At 47.1% G+C, this 21,842-nt stretch overlaps 1 pseudogene; it reads left to right on the top strand.

Moving 5' to 3' along the window:
• Positions 1-21,522, top strand: part of LOC136638782 (sterol O-acyltransferase 2-like) — a 40,325-nt pseudogene extending 18,803 nt beyond the window's left edge.
• Positions 21,523-21,842: the final 320 nt, after the last annotated feature.

The following is a 21,842-nucleotide window of genomic DNA, read 5'->3' on the forward strand; positions in this document are numbered from 1 at the left end:
CTCTTTATTCCTCAAACCAGGGAGTGGGTGGACACCCCCCACCAACCTGCTATGTGAACTCAATACCTAAGTCAGTCTCATGGATGGGCTGGGCCTCTGGCTACCAGAGACGAATGCCTTCTCCATTTCCCAGTCTTGTGCAAATAACAAGAAAGGATTTTTCAGTACAAGCTGAACTGATGCTCTCTGTTTCTTCAATAAGTGCATTATTTCTCTTGGGGCCAAACTACACATTACATCAAGCATATCAATGTGCCTGGCATGTGCAGGTGGCTTTTTCTCCCTACTAGCAGCCAAAATGTGTTCAGAAAGAGTGTTCAGTACAGACTGGGCCATGGCATGAAAGACTTCAGTTCCATCCCTATCCTACTTAGCTCACAGCATACAGAGCCCGGATACTTGGTGAAACTATACAACTGCCAGGCTGCAGGGTGCTGCCTGAACCTACACACCATGCTGCTGTGTGCTCATATGCAGTGAATCCCTTTTCTCAGCATGCAGCACAAACTCGTGTCTCTCTGCTTCTCCCTCTGTGCTCTCAGCTGCTTCTTTGATTTTTGTTTTCTTCCAGGGAAGGTGCATCCACCTGAATTCTCAACTTACCTGTATTTTCTCTTCTGCCCCACATTGATTTACAGCAAGAGTTACCCAAGGTGAGTCTTCGCTGCACCCCTGTTCATTCTTTGGAGACTTCCTTTATCCCCACCTCTAGTGCAGTTATCCTGTAGGCCAGGAAGAGGGCATAAAATTGAGAAGGGGGGCCATAGGGTTCCCAAATACTTACAGTGTAAGAACCCATCCTGTGCACCCACCCAATGGCTGCTCCTTTCCTTGCAGGACACCCTATGTGCGCTAGAGGTATGTCATCAAGAACTTTGCTCAGGTGAGAGATGCAGAGTGGTGTTTTAGGAAGATGATATTCATGCCTGGCTTCTCTGTGTATGAAGAAGATACTTAGGGACAGGCCAACAAGCATAAGACACACCCATTGCATTGGGCTGGAGGTTTATTCCCCCCCCCTTTTGCAGTTCTTTGGCTGCGTGTTTTTCATTAACTTCATCCTGGATCGTCTCTGCATTCCTTTCTTCAGCAATATGAGCAAGCAGCCTTTCAGCATCAAAACTTTGGTGCTCTCCATTTTCCATGCTACATTGCCAGGTATATAGGCAGAGTGGCCTAATCTGCATGGTGAAATGAGTTGTGGGATACAACAAACGGAACTTAAATCCGTTATGGTTCATTTTTGGGTGGGACGTTCTGGAAACTCCATCAGCCATATCTCCAAAGCATCCATCTGTCTGTTAATTCTTGTCAGTGGACCCCACCCCTAATATATCCTCTACTCCTTTTTCTCTTGAATGTAATGGATAACAGAAAAAAAAAATTAAAAAAAAATGCAAAATGAGATAAATCATACGATTTATACATTATAAATGAGAGAAATCATACAATTTATTTTTCATAATGTGTATGATCACAGGATTTAGGATTCTGTTGGCCCAGAATTCCGATTCATTTATTAATAGCAATGAGTTCACACATTGCTCTGTATTTGCTCTGTATGCAACCTATTTACTTGTGTATTTGACTGTAGCTCTTCACCCACCTGTGAAAAGAGCAGCAATATATTGCAGGGTTTTCAATTTTACTTGCAAAAAATGAAATTGTCTGCCTCTAGTTCCTACCTAGGCTCCCTCATTGAATCACTGCAGAAGACCAAAAAGACATATTTAAACCAAAGGACCAAAAGGCAGGAGGACCTGATCTCCTGTGGATCAACCTAGAAAATCAAGCTATAGCACTCCATAAAAGCAGTCACACCACAGGAAAGGTACTTGCAGAACAAGAGCCCCCAGTTAATTCAAGCATGTAAGCCAAGCCACGTAACTACAGGGGCAAGAAATATCCAGGACCTATGGCTGTATGACCTGGGAGAAAGTCTCTTTCTAACCCTGAAATGGCCTAATGAAATAAGAACTGCCTTACTGAGTCAGAGCTCAATCCTGAACTCTTGAGCGCTTGTAGTACAAGTGTACTGCTGGTGCTGGGTGTTGCAAATGTGCCGTAAGGCACACCCGCACCAAATCTGGCTGGTGCCAGTCGGCGCTGAGACCAGTGCTAGCCAGACGCCGCCAAGAGCTGCGGTGGTGCTGGTGGTGGTCTCGCAGGCGGGTGGGAGGAACCGGGGCAAGAAGGAGGTGGGAGCGGCCGAGCTCCCAGATCCTGAACTCCGTGTCAGGCTGGAAGGCCAAATACAGGGTCTCACAAGTCTGCGACAGCAAATTTTCTGGTGGAGACTTGAGAAGCAGGGCTTCATTGCAGGGCTTGGGGCTTTCCCCGAGGAAGGGAATGAAAGTCCCCTTTCCCGAGGAGACCTCTGGTGGCTGCTGTGGGGCTGCAGGATGCAACTACGCCTCACATGGTTGTCACTGCACCCAGCAACGGCAGCAGCTTTAGAATTCGGCTGCCAGACTCATGATCCACATAGATTAGTACACTATTCTGTCTCCAGACAATAGGAGATGTTTTTTTCACTAACAATAGTGCAGGAGCTGAGCCTAAAATCAGCATCCAAACCACGGCAGGGACAAAGTACTACAACCTCCCTGCTACCTCACCTACTACACCAGTTTGCCATATTTTATACCCATGTCCAGGTGCTATTTATACATAAAACTAACACCCCACAGGCACGTTATGCATATTTCATGTGTAGCCGGATGCTGAGGCCGGGTATCTGCCAAGATGAGGATTGGAGTTTACCAACATTGCACCCGATCAAGTTCATGGCAGATTTGATGTTTCCCCCTCCCTACAATAACCTTATCCATCTACTCCCCAGGGGCATTTCTGCTCCTGTTGGGTTTTTTTGGCTTCCTGCACTGGTGGCAAAATGCTTTTGCTGAGATGCTGCGCTTTGCCGACCGCGCCTTCTACAAGGTGATGGTGGGGCTGGGGGTGAGGTGCAGGGAAGGGATGGGGTTGTTTCTGTGCTGTTTGTTCTAGGCGGACCCAGTGGCGTACAAAGTCCATCTGGCACCCAGGACCCATAAAATTTTGTCACCCCATAACATTAATATTATTTTTTTTGTTTTTTTTACCCCATATTATTTACCCCATAATAAAATTTTATTATTTTTTTACCCCATATTAATAAATAAATAATTATTATAATTATCTATTTTTGTATCCAGAGTTGCCATTCCCAAAGAGATCATAGCATCCCCCAGCACATTCCCCTCTGCACAAAAACAGCATCCTCCATATAGCAGCCCCCCAAACACATACCCAACAGTTTTTGTTCCACTCCTCCTGAGGACCCCCCCCCCCAAGATCTCAGTTCCACAATCACCAAATTGAGCACAGGCAGGCAACCTGAACGTTCTTCAGCAGGAGAACACTGTGCCACACATATGCCCAAAAGGGTTTGGCAGTCAATGGAGGTACACTCTGCACATGCTCAAAGGCAGCTCTGTTTTATGGTTGCATCCAGATTAACCATTCCAACAGTTTTTTAGAGCATACCACTGCAATTTCCCCCTCACACAAAACAGCATCCTGCACACAGCAGCTCCCCAACACATATCCTTTGGTTCCCCTTCCCCTGAGACTACCCCCTTCCCAGATCTCAATTCCACAATCACCAAAGCACAGGCAGGCAGCCTGAGTAACTCCACTCCTCACTATCACAGAATCAGGCTGGCAGCCCCCAGCAGGCATTGGCTTCTTCTCCTTTCTCTGGTGCTGCACGAGGAGAGGGAGAACAAGTGCAGGCTTCTTGCTCCTCCTCCCAACTACAGACTGAGAACAGCACCAGCTGATGGGGGGGGTGCCACATGGAGGCTTTGCTGTGAGGAGATAGACTTTTGCAGCTCTCAACCCCCTTCCCCTTTGACGGGCCAATAATGTTTTGGGCACCAGCCAGGGTCACTCACCGTATTGGTCCACATCCTCCCTTACTTCCTGGCTGGCTGGCTCACTCACTCCTCATCCCTCAATCAGGGCCATCACTTGCTGGCTGGCTGGCTGGCTGGCTGGCTGGCTCAGTGCAGAATCTTGTGCAGGATTTCTAAGAAGTAAGCCCCATAATAGTCAATGGGGCTTACTCCCAGGAAAGTGTGGATAGGATCGCAGCTTGCTTGTAGTCTTCTTGTGGAGCCCAAGGGGTCTCAGGGAGAAACAATATAACTGAGGAAAGTCTCCCTGCACTAAGCCAAAGTGGTGTGTGGTTCTCATCTTTGGGGTGCTCTGGCAGGATGCGTGATTGGAAATTTTTTTTGGGGGGGGCACCCTCACTGCTCCTGGCTGCCCCCATTCTTCACTGGGTTTTCAACCACAGCCAGAGTGGCTGCACCTCCCACTGTTCAAAGTGGGAAGAGAGCCCAAGTGGGAGGGTACAGCAGCAGCAGCAGCAAAAAAGGCTCACTGAGCCAGGAAAGGCGAAGCCTGGCAGCCCAACCCTATGCATGTCTAGTCAGAAGTAAGCCCCATAGTAGTCAAAAGGGCTAACTCCCACGAACCTGGGGTAGGATTGCAACCTCAGTCACTTGCCCTCTCTGCTTCCGAGACCCAAGAAGCTGTTGTCAGTCTGTCCCCGCACTAAGTCCCCCACACATTGCTGTTTGATGTGGGTAGCATTCACAACACACACACCGCCTTCCCCTTTGTACGCCAGTGGATGGACCTTGTAGGACAATTGTTTTCCTGTGTCAGCTTTCAAATGTTTCAAAGACATTTGTAGCCTTTCTGGTTGCAAAGAACACAGCTGAGCACACAAGCGTCATGAGTTCAGAACGCTCTGAGATTAAAGGTGGAGTGTGTGACTAAGTAATGGTGGGGCAGCATCTGTAGCTATAAATTATGCAGAAGTATAGAGAGGGCTGTCTTTTCCCTTGAATGAAGGCATTCCTGTTGCAGACCTATCTGAACACATGCAGCCACCTCCTGCCGTGTCAGGCCCTTGGTCCATTTCGCTCCATATTGTCTGAACTGAGTGGCAGCTGTTGTCCAGAGTTTCAGGCAGGGGTCTTTCACTTACCTGGGATGTCAGAGATGGAAACTAGAAGCTGCACCATTGAAATGACTGAACTGCAGCCCCAAAAAGTTCTGCCAGTGAAACCCATGTCAAGTGAACAATTTGCAGAAGACAGAATTTGAACTCTCTTGGCTTGAAAGACTGCTGGTCTGGGGCAAGGTGGAAGGAAGATAGCTGTGGGGGTCTTGGCAGATGTTTTTCAAAGAAACATCTGTACATTGAGTTGCAGAGAATGAACACAGCACCAGGGGATGCAGCTCATGATTTCAGCCCCCCAAAAAAGATGAGGTTGACAGGTCTTAAGCCCACTGCAGAATTCCTTCCTGGTGTCAAAAGTGGATTTCCCCTTAGCACAAACTATGCTCTGATGGAACTGGCTATTGGTACTGGGCTGAGAGGACTGGTGGCAGAAGAAACTGGCCATACAGCACACAGTAAAGAGCCTCTCTTGCATGTTACAAGGTCCCAAATATGCAGCAAGATGGGCCAGGTGCTTTGTGCAAGTGTGGTTCCTCCCCTGTCCAAGCTCATCACTGTGTCTCTTGCTCTAGGACTGGTGGAATTCCACAGGATTCATTACATACTACCGGACGTGGAATGAGTTTGTGCATGACTGGCTCTACTACTATGTGTATCAGGACCTCCTGTCGGTAAGGCTTGGGTAAACCACAGATATGGACAGTCAACGTGAGGCCCTAAGTGCTTAATCTCCCCCCCCCCAACAGGGCTTCCTATGCAGCCCCAGTGTGTATAGCTCTCATTCTCAAGGAGCCCCTTATAATTATAAGGAGCCTTCTTTTCTATTTTGACAGTTTTCCTGTACACGACACCAGACACAAGCTCTGCACCTACTCCTTTCCCTTAATGGCGGCAGAGACTTTGGCTGTTCACACTGGGGCAGATGGAGATGTTTGAAGAAGTTCTTTTGTCATGTCTCTGCCAGCAGAAGAGTGTCCAGTGATCCTGCAACCCTGGTCAATATGACCAGATACAAATTAATTGCTGGTCATAACCTCAATATCTGAAATTTCCAAGAATGCCCCTCCTTCTTTCATATCAATCCTGACTTTGACGAGCTAAAAAAGTGATCTGTAGCAACCCCAAGCATTGCATCATCCTGTCAGGAGACGCCGATATCTTGATTGGATCTTCAGTGCTCAAAGGGTATAAAGAGGAACCTGGGAGGTGGGTCTTTGTTCAGTGTTTTTGGAAATCCTTGGAAGCTGTCCTCTATGCCTTGTCCCTCCATCATGGACGGGGAACTTCTGAAACTTTGGAGGACAGGTGAAAGCTACATGCTGTTCTGCCTTTCCATCTTATGCCTGTAAGTAATAGGTTTACTGTTTTAGTTTTGTCTGTGTTAAGTTTTTTTTTTGGGGGGGGGGGCGGGGGGTCCTATCAAGTTACATTCTTCTTAAGAATGTAGATTCTTAAGAAGGGAGTTACATACTTCTTAAGAGATGTAACTGTAACTAATGTGTATTTCAATCAAATCCATTAAGCTACTCAGCTTGTTTATTGTGAGTACTGGAGGGAACTGGGTCCAACTAAAACCCTGCCATGAAGTTCTGTAGGTTAGCTTGTTGAATAGCTAAGCTGAGTCCCTGGTAAAGGGACTGTAAGGAGCTTGTGAAAGCTAGTGTTGGCCAAGAGGCTGGCAGTTTTCCTTGAGGCTGTTCAAGCCTGGCCCTTATTTTCTTAAAGCAGCTGTTAAGGGCCAATTTACCTTGCTAGGATGTGTACCATAGTGCCTTCAGTTGTAAAGCTAAGCCATGTCCTATTTGTCTTCACATTTATTAATATTTTTGGAAGAGCAAGTAGTTGAGGCAGTTTGCAAAATGTAGCTAAGTACCACAGCTATTTTAAGAAACATGCACCTTGGTGGTGGAGTGTCTTTATAACTGTGTAATTGTCGTGCATTAGAAAACTACTACCTCAGCCCAAGTGGCAAAGACCCTAACTTTAAGATAGGGCAGGGGTGGGCAAACATTTTTGCAAGAGAGCCACATCATTTCTCTGGTACTGTGTCAGGGGCCGGGGGGGGGGGGAAGAATTAATTTACATTTCAAATTTAAATAAATTTAAATAAATTTACATAAATGAATAGATTAGAGAACTTATGTGGATGAATGAATTTTATAATACACATGAAAACTATAATACAGGCATGTAGAACCACATGAGAACTGTGAACTGTTTGCCACACACCTCTTGCACAGTGAAAACATACAGACCAAGCCAGAAACACATGGAGACATAAGTCATTTAGAGGCAATTTGGGGGAGCGGGGTTAAATAATGCCCAGGGAAAAGCAGGGAGTATGAAAGGCCTTGCTCTAACTCAGCCCACAACTCATGTCTGGTGGTTGCAAATGGCAATCTTGGGCCAATGCGGGCTCCAACAGTCTCCAAGGGGCCAGAGGCTCATTGGAGACTGGGGGCTCCCTTCAGGCTGGTTGGGGGTCCCCAAGGGCTGCAAATGGCCCCCAGTCTCAGGTTTGACCATTCCTGAGATAGGACATAGTCCACCTTATGGTAACTTAATTGGTGTTTAAACCCCCCTCTCCGTAACCCCGTTCTTACAGAACTTTGTTGTTCAAAAGCAGTATATAAATGTTCTCAGCAACAATAACAAACTATTGTGTTCCTCTAAATTTTTTTAAAAGGCAAAGAGTCCACCTAACCAGTGAGAGGTGGGGCAAGTGTGCAGCCCGATCCAACATTTGGATCTATAGGTTCAGAATGCAAGCTGTCACCTTGGGCCAAAGTCTGCAGACCCCATTTTGAATTCTCTTTAAACACTAAACAGGTGTTTAAAGAGAATGCAGGTGCTGGATTATCGACTTGCTCTGAATGGGGTTGCACTCCCTCTGAAGGAGCAGGTTCGCAGCTTGGGGGTCCTCCTGGATTCGCAGCTGCTCCTGGATTCCCAGGTGGCGGCTGTGGCTAGGGGGGCCTTTGCTCAGCTTCGGCTGGTGCGCCAGCTGCGACCGTACTTGGATCGTGCAGACCTGGCCACGGTGATCCATGCCACGGTGACATCGAGGTTAGATTACTGTAACGTGCTCTATGTGGGGCTGCCCCTGAAGACGGTTCGGAAACTACAATTAGTACAGAATGCGGCAGCCCGTGTGGTCACCGGAGCCAGGCGGTTTGACTCTGTCAGCCCGCTTCTCCGGGGGCTGCATTGGCTGCCCATTCGTTTCCGGGCCCAATTCAAGGTGCTGGTTTTGACCTTTAAAGCCCTATACTGCTCTGGGCCAGGATATCTTAGAGACCGCCTACTCCCGTACAATCCGGCTCGCCATCTCAGGTCATCAGAGAAGGCCTTTTTGCAAGTGCCGCCACCCAAGGAGGTCCGGGGGGTGGCTGCAAGAAATAGGGCCTTCTCGGTAGTGGCACCAACATTATGGAACTCCCTTCCCCTTGACTTGAGAATGGCTCCCTCTCTTGAGAGCTTTCGGCGAGGCCTGAAAACACTGTTGTTTAAACAAGCCTTCTGATTTCTGGCCTTCTTAACTTTTTATACATCTTTTAGTTTTACAGGCTTGATTCCTCGGTGATCTGCTCTTTTACTCTTTTAATCTGACTACTGTTTTTATGGCCCTGTAGTGTGTTTTTAAATGTTTTTATCTGTTTGTATTAATGTTTTTTAAATTCTATTGTTTTTTAATATGTTGTTAGCCGCCCTGGGTCCCATTAGGGAGAAGGGCGGGATAAAAATAAAGTTTTATTATTATTATTATTATTATTATTATTATTAAACTCTTAAGCACTCTTTAAACACTACAGAGGACAGGTACTTTGGTGCAAAGCCTGTAACTCACCTGTGCTGTTTGCCTTCCAGCTCCTCTGAGGGAAGGCCCGGGTTGCAGCTATGCTGTCTGCCTTCTTCACTTCGGCTGCTGTCCATGAATATGCCTACAGCTTGAGCTTAGGTTCAGTTCAGTTCAGTAAGACCTTTATCGGCATAAAATACAGAGAAAGAACAAGACAGGAATGTACAAAGACAACACAACATAAGCATAAACATCAGTCACTGCCCAGAGTCCCAGGACTCTGCCTGGCTATTACCCCAGATAAAAAGGAAGCAACATTATCCAGAGTCTCAGGATCAGGAGTGGAAAGGAGAGACTGAAGCATAGTTGAATCCTCCCAGCCCTGCATCCTAGCTAGCAATGGACCTAGAAATTTCTTGCGTGACACAACATGTAGCGGGCAGTAAAAAAAGGTATGCATTAAAGTCTCAACGCAATCCCTACCACACTTGCATTTCCTCTCTAAGTAGGGGATACCGCTGAACCTGCCCGTTAACAAGGCTGATGGAAGAGCGTTACACCTTGCCAGTGTGAAAGCTCTCCGGGCCTGTGGGCACACCAGGTGGTAAAAGAAGGAGGCCGGTTTCCCAAAACTGACTGGAATATGAAGATGGAGTGGAGAACATGTGGTTCTGGCAGCACTAAACAGCTCTTGTTGTTCAATATCCAGAATTCTTCCTTTGACAATTCTGTAAGCTGCATCACAACCAATCATACCTAACTCTTCAGTGTCCAGCCCTATTGACTTAATTTTAGTTAGAAGATCAGTGATCTCAATAGGCAGGACTGGATCCAATAATAATTGTTGCATTAGATCAGAAGAGGTGGGGTTAAATAAAATCCTAAACCAAAATTTCAGAAGTCTTAACCATACAGTAGTCCTTAGTCGAATTAACCCCACCTCGAGACACAGGACCGAGTAGGGAACGCACCTGGGTAAGCCCAAAATCTTCTGTAAAAAGGAGGCTTGGACACGTTCTAGTGGTTGGTTAATAACCTTATACCAGACAGGAGAACCATAAAGAACCTGGGAAAGAACCTTTCCCTTAAACGCCTCCAGAGCAGCCAGAACATAACCATTTCCGCAGGTGAAAAAGAAACGGGAAATGGCTGAGGAAGCTAGTTTGGATGCGTTCTGCACTGCCTTGCGATGAAAAGCCCAAGTGAGTCTGTAATGGAAGTTGATACCCAGGTACTTGAAATGCTTAACCTGTTCCATTTTGTTGCCATTACAAGACCACTTAAAAGCTTTCCATCTGTTAGCAAATATCATTATCTTAGATTTAGCATAATTGATCTGCAATTTGTTGGTCAAAAAATACTCTGTGGCACGACTGAGCAGACATTTCAGGCCAATCCTAGTACGAGATATCAGTACTGCATCATCCGCGTACAGAAGTAGCGGCACTTGGCTTGCGCCAAGCTTTGGACAATGGCCATCTACTTCCTTCAGGGAAGGGGCAAGATCATTTAGAAATAGATTGAAAACATGGGGGCCAAGACACAGCCCTGTTTGACCCCTTTGTTAGTGATGATGGAGTTAGATTCCCCCTCCAGGAGCATCTAACCCTGCACGAGGTATTTAGATGGAGGGACCTAATCAGCAGCAGTAATCTTTTATCAATCCCCATGTCTTCCAACTTGGCCCAAAGAAGCTCCCTATCCACAGAATCAAAGGCACCTTTCAAATCAAGGAAGGCTACATAAAGACGAGCCTTACATATCCTGACCTGCTTATAGGCCAAATGAGACAGGATCAGGCAATTATCCAAAGTTGATTTGCCCTGGCAGAAGCCAGATTGCTCAGGGCCTAAGATGCCTTGCGAAGTAACCCAGAGAGTGAGTTTATTGCAAAGATATTTAGCATAGATCTTACCTAGTACAGAAAGCAAACTAACAGGCCGAAAGTTTCCTGGTATGGTAGGGTCACCCTTTTTATGAATAGGCACGACTGTTGCTGTAAGCCAGGCATTGGGTAATAGGCCAGAGCTGTCGATCATTGTAAAAAAGTGGGCAAGTAACTGGGCCCACCATTCCGGGTCACCTTTTAAAAGCTCGGGTGGTATTTCATCTGGCCCTGCGGCCTTCCCTGGCTTCAATTGCATAATTAGCTCTTTAATTTCATCAGGGGTCACAGGAGGCCAGATAGGCAGATCCACAGAGGTAAAGTCTGGGTTGGTGTCCGGGGATTTGCTCTTATCATAAAAAAGATCTGTAAAGTGTTGAACCCATGTGGACGAAGGGATAATAGCAGGGTCGTATGTTTCTGATCTACATGAACCCGCTACAACTGCCCAAAATTGTTTATTATTTTTGTGTTGAATCGCTTGATGCAGCTTGTTCCATTGAGTTAAAACAAACTTTTTCTTTTTCTCTGTCAATAAAACTCTGAGTTGTTTTTTGAGAATGGAGAGTTTAACTAAACAACTGGGGTCGTTGTACTTTCTAAAATCTAAATAAGAAGCCCTGATACACATCTTAAGATCCCTACATTCACTGTCAAACCAATCCTTTTTGTCAAAAGCACTGCATGTCTTAACTGACATGGGCCTGGTACTCAGGGACTTAAAAATGTATCTAATAAAACCTTCAAAGGATTTGATTTGAATAAAGGGATCAGAGTCCTGTCGAATGGCCGATAAAAAATCTCTGCTTGCTGGTTCCGTACATAAACGATGGAAGTTTGAAGAAAGAGCACTGTTAGCCACAATTTTATACCTACACTCTAGATTTGGCTCTACCTCAGCTTGTGATGGAACACTCCCAGAATGGAGGTCAAGGACCAAGATTAAAGGTAAATGGTCACTATAGGTTACATCCCCAATGGTAAAATCCTTCACATGGTGCTTCATTTTAGTGGATACCAAAATGTAATCCACAACGCTGGCGCCACGAGAGGATACAAAAGTAAATTCATCAGCATTGGGGAATTCTTTTAGACCATTAAGCCAAATCATGTTAGTGGTAATGGAAAACTTAGCAAGGGCCATACCGTTGGCATTATAGTGTGCATCTTTGGACCACCTGCTTAGTGCACAAAAGGGGGGGAGGGAGCTGTCATCATCCACATCCCAGGCTCTGTGGAAGATTTCCGCTGAGTTCCCTACCCTCGAATTTAAATCACCCAGCAAAAGAATTTCAGCATGGGGGTGGGCCCTTTTAAGCTCATTCATACAAGTCAATAGATCATTCCAGAGCTGGGTCCTTTGTAAGCTACTAAGCAAAGGAGGAATATAGGTGTTGATGCAGATTAAGTCAATGTCTGCAAAAGACACCCTCAGTGCTTGTATCTTACAACAACCTGGAAGGATGTCTAAAGGGCATGACTTAAACCGCTTCAGTACAAGGCTGGCTAAATCCACCGAAGGACGACCATTAGAGGTGGGTTTAGTTGCAGGTACTGCAAAAGCCTTGTAGCCAGGGATGTACAGATGGTCCACAACCCATGTCTCCTGCAACAGAATAATATCAAACGTTCTGAGATAGTTTAAGAAACTGCTGTCATTTTTCTTATTCTTCCACCCTGCAATGTTCCAGGAAAGAATTCTTAGTTGGGAAGAAGTAGCAGGGGCTGGAGAAGCATTAATTAGTCAATCTTTGCTTCCTGATGGACACTCAGCACCAGAAGGATGATGAGACATGCAGCTACTCAGGGCTAAGTTGGTCACAGGAGATGGTGTAAAATCCCTGGAATAAGGGACGGGAATTGCCTCTGTGGCTACTTCTGAAGCAGATTGAAGAGCAGATGCTGGCACTGGAAGGGTCAGAGGATGTATTTCATAGGTCAAAGTTTTCGTATTATAATTGAGAAGTTCTGCTTTAACCCTGTCCAGGGATCTGATGATATTTAATTGTTCTGGTCTTGTGAGTTCCTTAAAGGCGCTGATGGCACCCTCCACAATGTCATCCCCCTCCAGCTGTAATTCCATTATCAGATCTTTAGCCACCAGTGCAGGAGGATCTGCCCTAGGGCCTTGTTCCATTGACAAGGGGCCTTTGGGGGCTGGGAGCGCCCTTGGAATGAGTGAATGGTCATCAGTAGGTAAATGCATTGGGAGGTCAGTAGTAATTGAGTTAGCTGAACCTGAATTTTGGCCATTCACTTCTATGTCCCCAAGGAACCTGGAGGGTAGGTGGGAGCCAGGAATCTCTGGCAAAGCTTTATAGGACTCAAGAGCTGATTCCAATTCCTCATCGCAGGGAACAGCAGACGTTGCCCCTGATGGTACCCCATCCAGGGCTTTAGATATTCATATTAGGCTGTGATGAACTTGGGGAAGATGACAAGACCTGGGCTGAGTCCCTAGGCAATTGTTGGATAGCCACAACATGATGCAAGACCTCCTCCGAGTTAGTTGAATGGCACAGCAAACCCACTCCATTGAGATAGTCCACCTCACTGGCCGATTCATTCATCAGCACAGACTTAAAGGCTTCAGAAGGAGAGCTATCCATAGGCTCAGCTGCTCCAGTTAGGGGGGGTATGCAGACGGAGGGTGACTGAGCTCCCACCATCTCAGATATCAACGAAGAATGTGCCTGATCTGGTGCTTGAGGTTCGGTGCCAGCGCCAGAAGGCTGGACTTGCCATTCACTATTAGAAGATGAAGATTTCAAGTGAAGCAAAGCATTTCCCAAAGATTCAGTGGCAGTCTTTAACTCATTAACACTCGGCAGCACCAAGGGGCTTGAATCAGGAGAAAAGCAATTGGCAACTCCCATGCTCTGGGTGCGATTATCTCTCCTCCAGTGACTGGGCACAGAGCCAGCCTGCACAAGGCTGGATGGAAGGAGAGGAGGGGGAGGCTGCATTTTTGGGAGCAGAGGTTTAATAATCATGTCAGCAAACACCCTCCGCAAGAAAATGCCAAAGGACCGAAGAAACAAACTCTTCCCATGCAGCTGGCCTGGGATCCGAGAGGTGCCAAACTTCAAAAGAAGCCGGGTCCAATTTGGAGACTGGGGAATCCAAGGGAGTTTTATGATTTCCTGCAGATCAACACAGTCAGCCTGAGATGGATCAAGGTGTAATAATCTGCATAGAGAGTCTTTTGCCCTCAGTTTATTGGCCCAGCGCCCCTTATGAATGGGAGAGTCCTGGAATTCCAGCAGTATCTGATTTTTCAACAGACAGTAAGCAGCTTCTCCACAATCCAGATTCTCACGCAGCCCAAGCAGTTCAGCTTCCCGTGGCTTGTTAAAGTTCAGACCCAGAGCTTGAGCAGAGAGGGAAGGTAAAGGTGGTTGAACAGCCTTGTGAAGTGAGTCCAGCTGGGCAAGTATAGTATTAAGCTGTTTGCATACAAAAAGAAGCGTGTTTCCAATGATAATATTCTAATCGCCCAACAAGGTCAAGAAGCAGTTACTGGGACCGTTCTGCTGAGATAATGACTGCTTGTCCTGTGGAGAGGGAGCTGAAAGGGTGGGTGAGGGAGGGCAGGCTGACGCCGTGCCAGTATGACTGAAGGGAGACTGGTAATTCCTCTCTGCCTCTGATTTGGAAACATGAAGAGCTTCATATCTGTTGGAAGAAGCAAGATTCATGAGCTCACCTACTGTGTCTGACCATGCTGGGAGATCCTCCAGGCGTAGCTGCTTGGCTGACTTGATAGGAGAGTTGCCCTGTCCAGGGGAGTGTTTATGCCTTCTCCTCTTCCCCATCGAAGCAGCTTTTTAAAATCCACTGTAATCCAAAGACAAGGGTGCAGACTGGAAACAACTGGTAGTGTTGCTTTGCTCTACCAGGACTCAGGAAGCATCCAGAGGAGGAAAAAGAGTCAAAGGATCCAACTAAAGAGAAATATCAGGGCATAAAGCAGGAGCACAGTAGCAGGGATCCTACCAGGTGACCATCTTGAATCTAATTCACTTGAGCTTAGGCTTCTTCTATCCAGCCTGTTTCATGCTCTTTGCCATCTTTGGAGGTCAGTGCTGTGGAGTTGATATTAATTGCATTGTTACATTGATGGTCCATCTTCATTGGCAATCTTTCCAACGTGGCCCACACTTGCTCCATGTTTTTTTGGTCTAGTGCAACTGTTGTCCAGTGCGGCAGTCCCTGTGGTTTAAATGGCCTGGAAAAGGTATCTCAGCAGTGAGTAGCCAGTCGGCTGGGGGTTCTTTTGACATGGTATGGGATCCAGAGCATGATTCTGGTGCTCCATCGGTCATCTGTTTGGCAGATGACACATCCTGCCCATCTGTGCTTTGCAGAAGCCATGTACTCAAGCGGGTCGCCGTTCTTGGATTCTTGCTGGAGGTTTTGACTTCTGAGACCAAGTTGCCGTTGCTTTTGCCGGTTTGTCCCGAGGAGGCATTTTTCTAGTGCCCGGTGGGCAGTTCACATGGCAGTAACTATGGTCTTGGTATCGGCCCATGTTTCTGTGGCATAGCAAAAAGCTGGAAGTACTATGGAGTCAAACAGGTGGGTTCTCAGCTGCAGATCCTGGATCTGGCTGGTGACTTCTCGGATTGATCCCATGGCAGCCCATACAGCTTTCCTTTGTCTCCCGATTTCAATTGTTAGGTCGTTGGCCATGTTCACTTCACATCCCAAGTAGATGTAGCTATCAACTTTATCCAACTTTATCATAGAGTTGCATGTTGCCCTTGTTGCACCATTGGTTGGTCATCATCTGAATTTTCTTCATATTCATCTTCAAGCTGATAGCTTTGCCTACTTTATTCAGCTCATTTAGCATCTCGTTCATCTCCATTGTATTGTTGCTGATAAGTACGATGTCGTCTAGGAACCGCAGGTTTGAGAGCTTCATTCCTTTGATCAGCAGACCCTTATGGTCCTAATCAAGTTGGCTCATGGCATACTGAAGGGCTGAGGTGGAGCTTTGGGGAGATGGTGTCACCCTGTCAACTCCTTTTTCAATGGGGATGCGCAGCTTGCGGTCAAACAATTGAATAGGTTTTGATGTCCCGGTGTTGCATTGTTCTCAGATGCTAATGTACGACAGGCCCACTCCAGTGTGCAGGAGAGAGTTGAGACAGCATTGACTTCTACTGAGGAAGGCCTTTTTGTAGTCCACAAACGTCAGTATAAGCGGCATCTTGTACTTTCGGCATCACTCGATCAGCTGGGTAATGGTGTGGATATGATCTGTGCAGCAGAAGCCCTTTTGGAAGCCGGCTTGTTCCACTGGCTGGTATGTGTCCAGTGTTGACTCCAATCGGTCCAGGATGATCTTGGTAAAGATTTTGTAGGGGATTGATAGCAGAGTGATTGGCCGGTAGTTGCCGATGTCTTCTTTGTCGCCCTTCTTGTGGATCAGGACTGTCTTTGAGTTTTTCCTTTGGTCAGGGATATTCCCAGTCTCAAAGTAGGAGTTAAAGTGAAAGGCCAGCAGTTTGTAGATGCTTTTGCCTCCTGCTCTGAGAAGGTCCACAGAGATTCTGTTGGGTCCTGGTGCTGTTCCCTTCTTCAGCGACTGAATGGCTTTCTCGACCTCACAGGTGAGGATGGGCTGTGGCTTCTCGTCTGTTGGAGAGGGACACCTTGGTACAGGAGAGGTGGATCGGTATAGCTGTGTAGAAGTTTCTGCGTTCTGTGTCTGCTCTTGCTGTTCTTGGCCTTCCGGTGCTGTCCTTCAGGCAGGTGGTAACAGATCGTTGGTCGGTAAGGTCTCTTCGACAGCATTTCAGACTACCTTGCTGAGCAGCAGTTGAGAGGAGTTTCTTCTTCTGGTACTTACCAATGGATTCTTTAATGGCAACGCGGCAGGTCTTGTTGATGATGGTCTTCTGCAAGTGTGTGACTGCTGGATCGCTTCTGGTTTCTCCTCAACGCTTCAGAAGTTCCTTCGCTTTTGCATTCAGTCATCCTTCTTCTGGTTCTTCATGGTTCTCTCTGCACAGTGGGTGAATCCCTTGGCCTGCTCTTTGTAGTCTCTTGTAGGGTCCTTGATAGGATAGTTGTTGATGGCCAGTTCCAAATCTGTCTCGTTGTATTGAGGGTGCGGATTGGAGCTTGACGGTGAGTGTCATGTTTGAAGCATCAGACATTAAGGTGGATCTTGGCTGGTGATCAGATCCACAGTCAAAGGAAGGCAGAACGGTATTATCCAGGAGACTCCATCTACGGTTGGTCAGGATGTGGTCTAGCTCTGAATGGGTAGATCCATTAGGGCTTTCCCAGGTCCATCTTTGATGTTCTGGCTTTTCAAAAAAGGGGGTTGCCGAGGAACAAGTTGCATGAGGACATCAGGTTTAACAAATGGAAGCTGTTGTCATTCCTTATTCCATTTCCATGTCGGCCCAGTCTCCAGTTGCCATTGCCTATGATGGCATTGAAGTCTCCATAGATGTGCTTGTAATAGGACTTCTCCTTCTTGATGGTGGCCTCAAGTTCTGAGTAGAAGGTGTCTTTCTCCTCTTCTTCAGCAGCAGTGGTGGGAGGGTAGCAGTTGATGATGGATGTAATTATATTCATTACAGCTGCCAAATTGTCTCCAGTTTTTGTAAGTGCCTGGCTGATCTCTACTCCACTCTCAAAATACACAAGCTCTTCACAGCTTCATAAAGGCACACACACACAAAATTTTTAAAATCCAAATGCAACCAGCCATAACCACACCAATCACCTCTTTACTTTTATAAGATGCTAGATCAGCCATTTTCAACCTTTTTCATCTCACAGCACACCAGCAAGGCACTAAAATGGTCAAGGCACACCATCAGATTTTTGGCAATTGTAAAGGCACACTGTGCTGTCACATCCCTCAATGGCCCTACTAATAACTGACCCTCTCCCAAATTCCCGTGGCATACCTGGGGACCATTCATGGCACACCAGTGTGCCACGGCACAGTGGTTGAAAATGGCAGTGCTAGATGGTCAGGAAAACAGCCAACGCTTTGCCTGATTCACATGTTCACCAGCTGAGGATCTGTCAGGAATTGCTGGAGTTAGATCCATGAATCTATGGCTCTGTCTATGGTTGCCCTGGTTGAATCGTGTCTTAGATGCCTTCCTCTGTGCCATGTAACAGAATATCCTTTGCCTGTAATCAGCAAGTGCTTGCTGGCCAACAAACATCTTACTCTTGCCAGGTTATATATCCCTTTCCACTTTCAGACAGTTTTCTTCTGCTCATTCACTATCTATAGGATCAAAGAAAATGGGCACAGTGTTGTTCTTTCACATACCCCACTTCTATGCCCCTTTCCATATGAATCAGGGTTCCCAAGCACTGGAGCACCACCACCCACACCCACCCAGGCTAGTCATTGACTAGCATGAGGGGTACGTTTCCATTGGGACTTTGCCTGGGCAATGGAATCTCTGCTTGCTCTGTTGTGACCTTCTTGGCTCTGATCTGTAGTATGGCTCTTGGCCAGGGGTGCTCACACTTTTTTGGCTCGAGTGCTACTTTGAAACCCAGCAAGGCCCAGAAATCTACCAGAGTTTTTTTACAATGTTCACGCCATCATAACATATAACACTTATGTGTACAATGTATGTTGGTGTACCTTGCATAACCGCATGAGCCAATATTGCACAACACAACATAATTAACTATAAACTTTTTTTGTAATTACTTGAGTTTACTTTGATGACTTGCACTGAAGTGAATCAGCCAAGGATGCATAGTCCGGACAGTAGCTGCTGACAGCCAGCCTCAAGCACACTTCCAAATATTCATCAGTCATGGTGGAACTGTACTTGGACTTAAAGATCTTCATGTAGGAAAAGGTTGACTCACATAAATAAGTGGAGCCCTTCCTGCCTCAGGTGCTCTTATATCCCTGAGGGCCCTATTGCCTTCAAGTGGCTGCAGCTGTGCAGCACACTCTGCGGGATGCCCAGTCCTTACCCTTAAAGGGGCCACTGCTGACACCACATCTACCTCCTCACCAGATCTTCCTCGATTCCAATACAAGTGGGGGGGGAGCAGATCTCTATACAGACCAGTGCAAAAACAGGGGAAAGGTGTGGGGGAGGAAAGATCTCTATATAGACATCACAGCAAGACCAGTGCAAAACCCCTTGCACACAGAACCAACAGATGGAAGTGGGGGAGGGGGGGAGATCTCCATACATACCAGTGCAAAAACAGGGGAAAGGTAAGTCAGCCCCAGTAGAGTCAACGGGGCTCACTCCCAGGGATGCGTGGACGGGAGAGGAGCCTGCTAGCGGCTCCTCTCCAGGTCTACTCACGAGTCAGACCCAGTAGAGTCAACGGGGCTCACTCCCAGGGATGCCAGCGGCTCCTCTCCAGGTCTACTCACCAGTCAGCCCCAGTAGAGTCAACGGGGCTCACTCCCAGGGATGCCAGTGGCTCCTCTCCAGGTCTACTCACCAGTCAGCCCCAGTAGAGTCAACGGGGCTCACTCCCAGGGATGCCAGCGGCTCCTCTCCAGGTCTACTCACCAGTCAGCCCCAGTAGAGTCAACGGGGCTCACTCCCAGGGATGCCAGTGTCTCCTCTCCAGGTCTACTCACCAGTCAACCCCAGTAGAGTCAACGGGGCTCACTCCCAGGGATGCGTGGACGGGAGAGAAGCCTGCCAGCGGCTCCTCTCCAGGTCTACTCACCAGTCAGCCCCAGTAGAGTCAACGGGGCTCACTCCCAGGGATGCGTGGACGGGAGAGAAGCCTGCGATCGACTCATTTTGCCTTGCGATCGACCGGTCGATCGCGATCGACGTATTGAGCACCCCTGCTCTTGGTTCAGCCCTGAAAGAAGAGACCTTGTGGCAGAGTGAGTGTGCACCCCACAAACAAAATAACATGTAATATGAGCACTGCATATGTACTTACATACATTAGCCTGATTTGTGTTTTCTTTCCTCCCCCATCAGGGGAGGAACCCATAAATTAGTTCTCTGTGAGAGTAGAAATTCCTACATGAATGAAATGAAATGGAAACTGCTGTTCCTCCAGGAAAAAAGGTGGATTGGGTTGCTGCTTTGGAAGGCAGGCTCTTGGAAATGGACAAGTAAGAAGTTCTTTTGTTTTAGCATCATCTGGACCATACCCAGCTAATCTCCTCTTATTTTTAATTTGTCTCTCCAGTGATCCTTAACTTCATCATCCATGATAAGCGAACAAGCCCTGTCTGGAATGTGCTCTTTTGGGCACTCCTCCTTGTGGTTCAAGGAATCCAGATTTTCTTGTACAGCCACGAGTGGTATGCTCGAATCCACTGCCCACTCACCAGGAGGTGAGAATCATAAAATAATATTGAAGGGCTTTCAAAGCCATCTAGATCAGGGCATAGCAGAACGGGGTAATTTGTACCTGGGCCCAGAGTCAAAAAGGGGGCCCAGCAGCCAATGGAAGGGGCCCAGAAATTTCCAAGGATCTGTCATTTTCCTATCTACTCAGACTTGTTGCCCGCATGAGATGCTTGGGGCACTACCACGAGCATGTGGCTGTAGCTACTGGCAAGCCTATATGCTGGGCTGAGGAATGCATCCATGACACTCCTTGACACAGTGTCAAATCTGGGAGGAAACTGGCCTGCTACAGTAGCTTTTTGGCTTGTGGATCTGCTTAGCATGAAGCAGATAGGAGAGGTATAGGAGCTCAGGGACTCATCTGTGGGGTTATAGCTGCTGCAGAAGCAAGAATTGGTACGCACAGGACACTTTTCTAGTGTGAGCCTAAATATGATAATGCTAATTTTCTGCAATGTTTTTCTATATTTAAAAGATTTTAGAGGGGCTTAGGAGTGTGTTTTGTTTTCCGTATGACTGTATCTAGCTGCCAATGCCACATGGGTGGGTAGACCTGGGTTCCAAAGACTTTTCCAGCTGTCTCTACCTTCCCTTCATCCTGTTTTGCCCTTCCCTATCCCCATTCTGTTTGCCCATCACCACCCTCCCCCGCTCCTTCACCCCTCCCCCATTGCAAAGGGGCCCAAAAGAGATTTTGTGCTCCCTGATAAAATTCCCCTCAGAGGCCCTGATCTAGCCCAGCCCCCGCCAGGCACAGGAAAATTCCCTGTAGAGCAACTCCAAAAAGTGCCTGTCAAGCCTCTACCTGAAAACTTCCAGCAAAGGAAAACCCACCAGTTCCCTTGGTAAGAAGTTGCATTGCTGAACTGCTCTTACCATTCAGGATTTGTTCATGACATCCAACTTAAATCTCCCCTTCAGCCTAAGCCTATTAGGTCAAGCTGCTCTCTGGGGCAGCAGAGAACAAATCTTTGCCCTCTTCCATGTGACAGCCCTGCAGGTATTTAAAGAGTTCATGTCCCCCTCAGTATTTTAATTTCCAGGCTAGACATACCAAGTTCTCTCAACGTTTACTCACTAGACTTGTTTTCCAGCCCCCTGGTTTTGAAAGCCCTTTTGCGGTCAGGCACTCACAGCAGGCTCTCTTAACCTGACTGAGGCTGGGTGTGCAAACCGAAATTCAATTGCATTGTGTTTGACCTTCAGGACTCCTCTCTGTATAGGGTGAGGATGGTGGTGCTTTTAAGGAGGGAGGCCCTTCACTGTTTTGGGGGGCCTACTGCCTAGCTGTTCTCTGGACCTAATTCTTGGGTTATCTCTAACCCAAGAGACATTGGATAAGCATGACTTCCTACAGCCTTTGACCCACAGGAATTTTTCCCCTCACTGATTCTCTCTGGCTTCATTTAACCCGCTTCCCCTTTTCTTTCAGAGGACTTTCTGGGGGATAGTGACCCCACAATCCTGGTCCTGCCGCACCTAGACCACCACTGCTGGCACTAATTACCTTTGGAAATCCAACTTGTCCCACTTTGCTCCAAAAGACCCTCCTGGCAGATGCCTTTGATGATTCTTTTCAGCTCTTCTACAACAGTGTCTCGTTCCTTGCCAAAAGAATCCTCAGTGGCCCTGGAACCTCCTCCCTTCAGTCTGTCAAAAGCCAAACTTGAAAATATTTCAAGCTAGACCTTATTTTATAACAAACCAGAAACTAGCTGAAAGGAAATATTTTTAGTATTTTATATCTGGCCTTGAATAGGATGCAAAGATGAGAAACAGGCAGTCAATGTGCCCAAAAGAGTA

This window comes from Tiliqua scincoides, chromosome 2 (assembly GCF_035046505.1).
Source record: "Tiliqua scincoides isolate rTilSci1 chromosome 2, rTilSci1.hap2, whole genome shotgun sequence".
Classification (NCBI taxonomy): Eukaryota; Metazoa; Chordata; class Lepidosauria; order Squamata; family Scincidae; genus Tiliqua; species Tiliqua scincoides.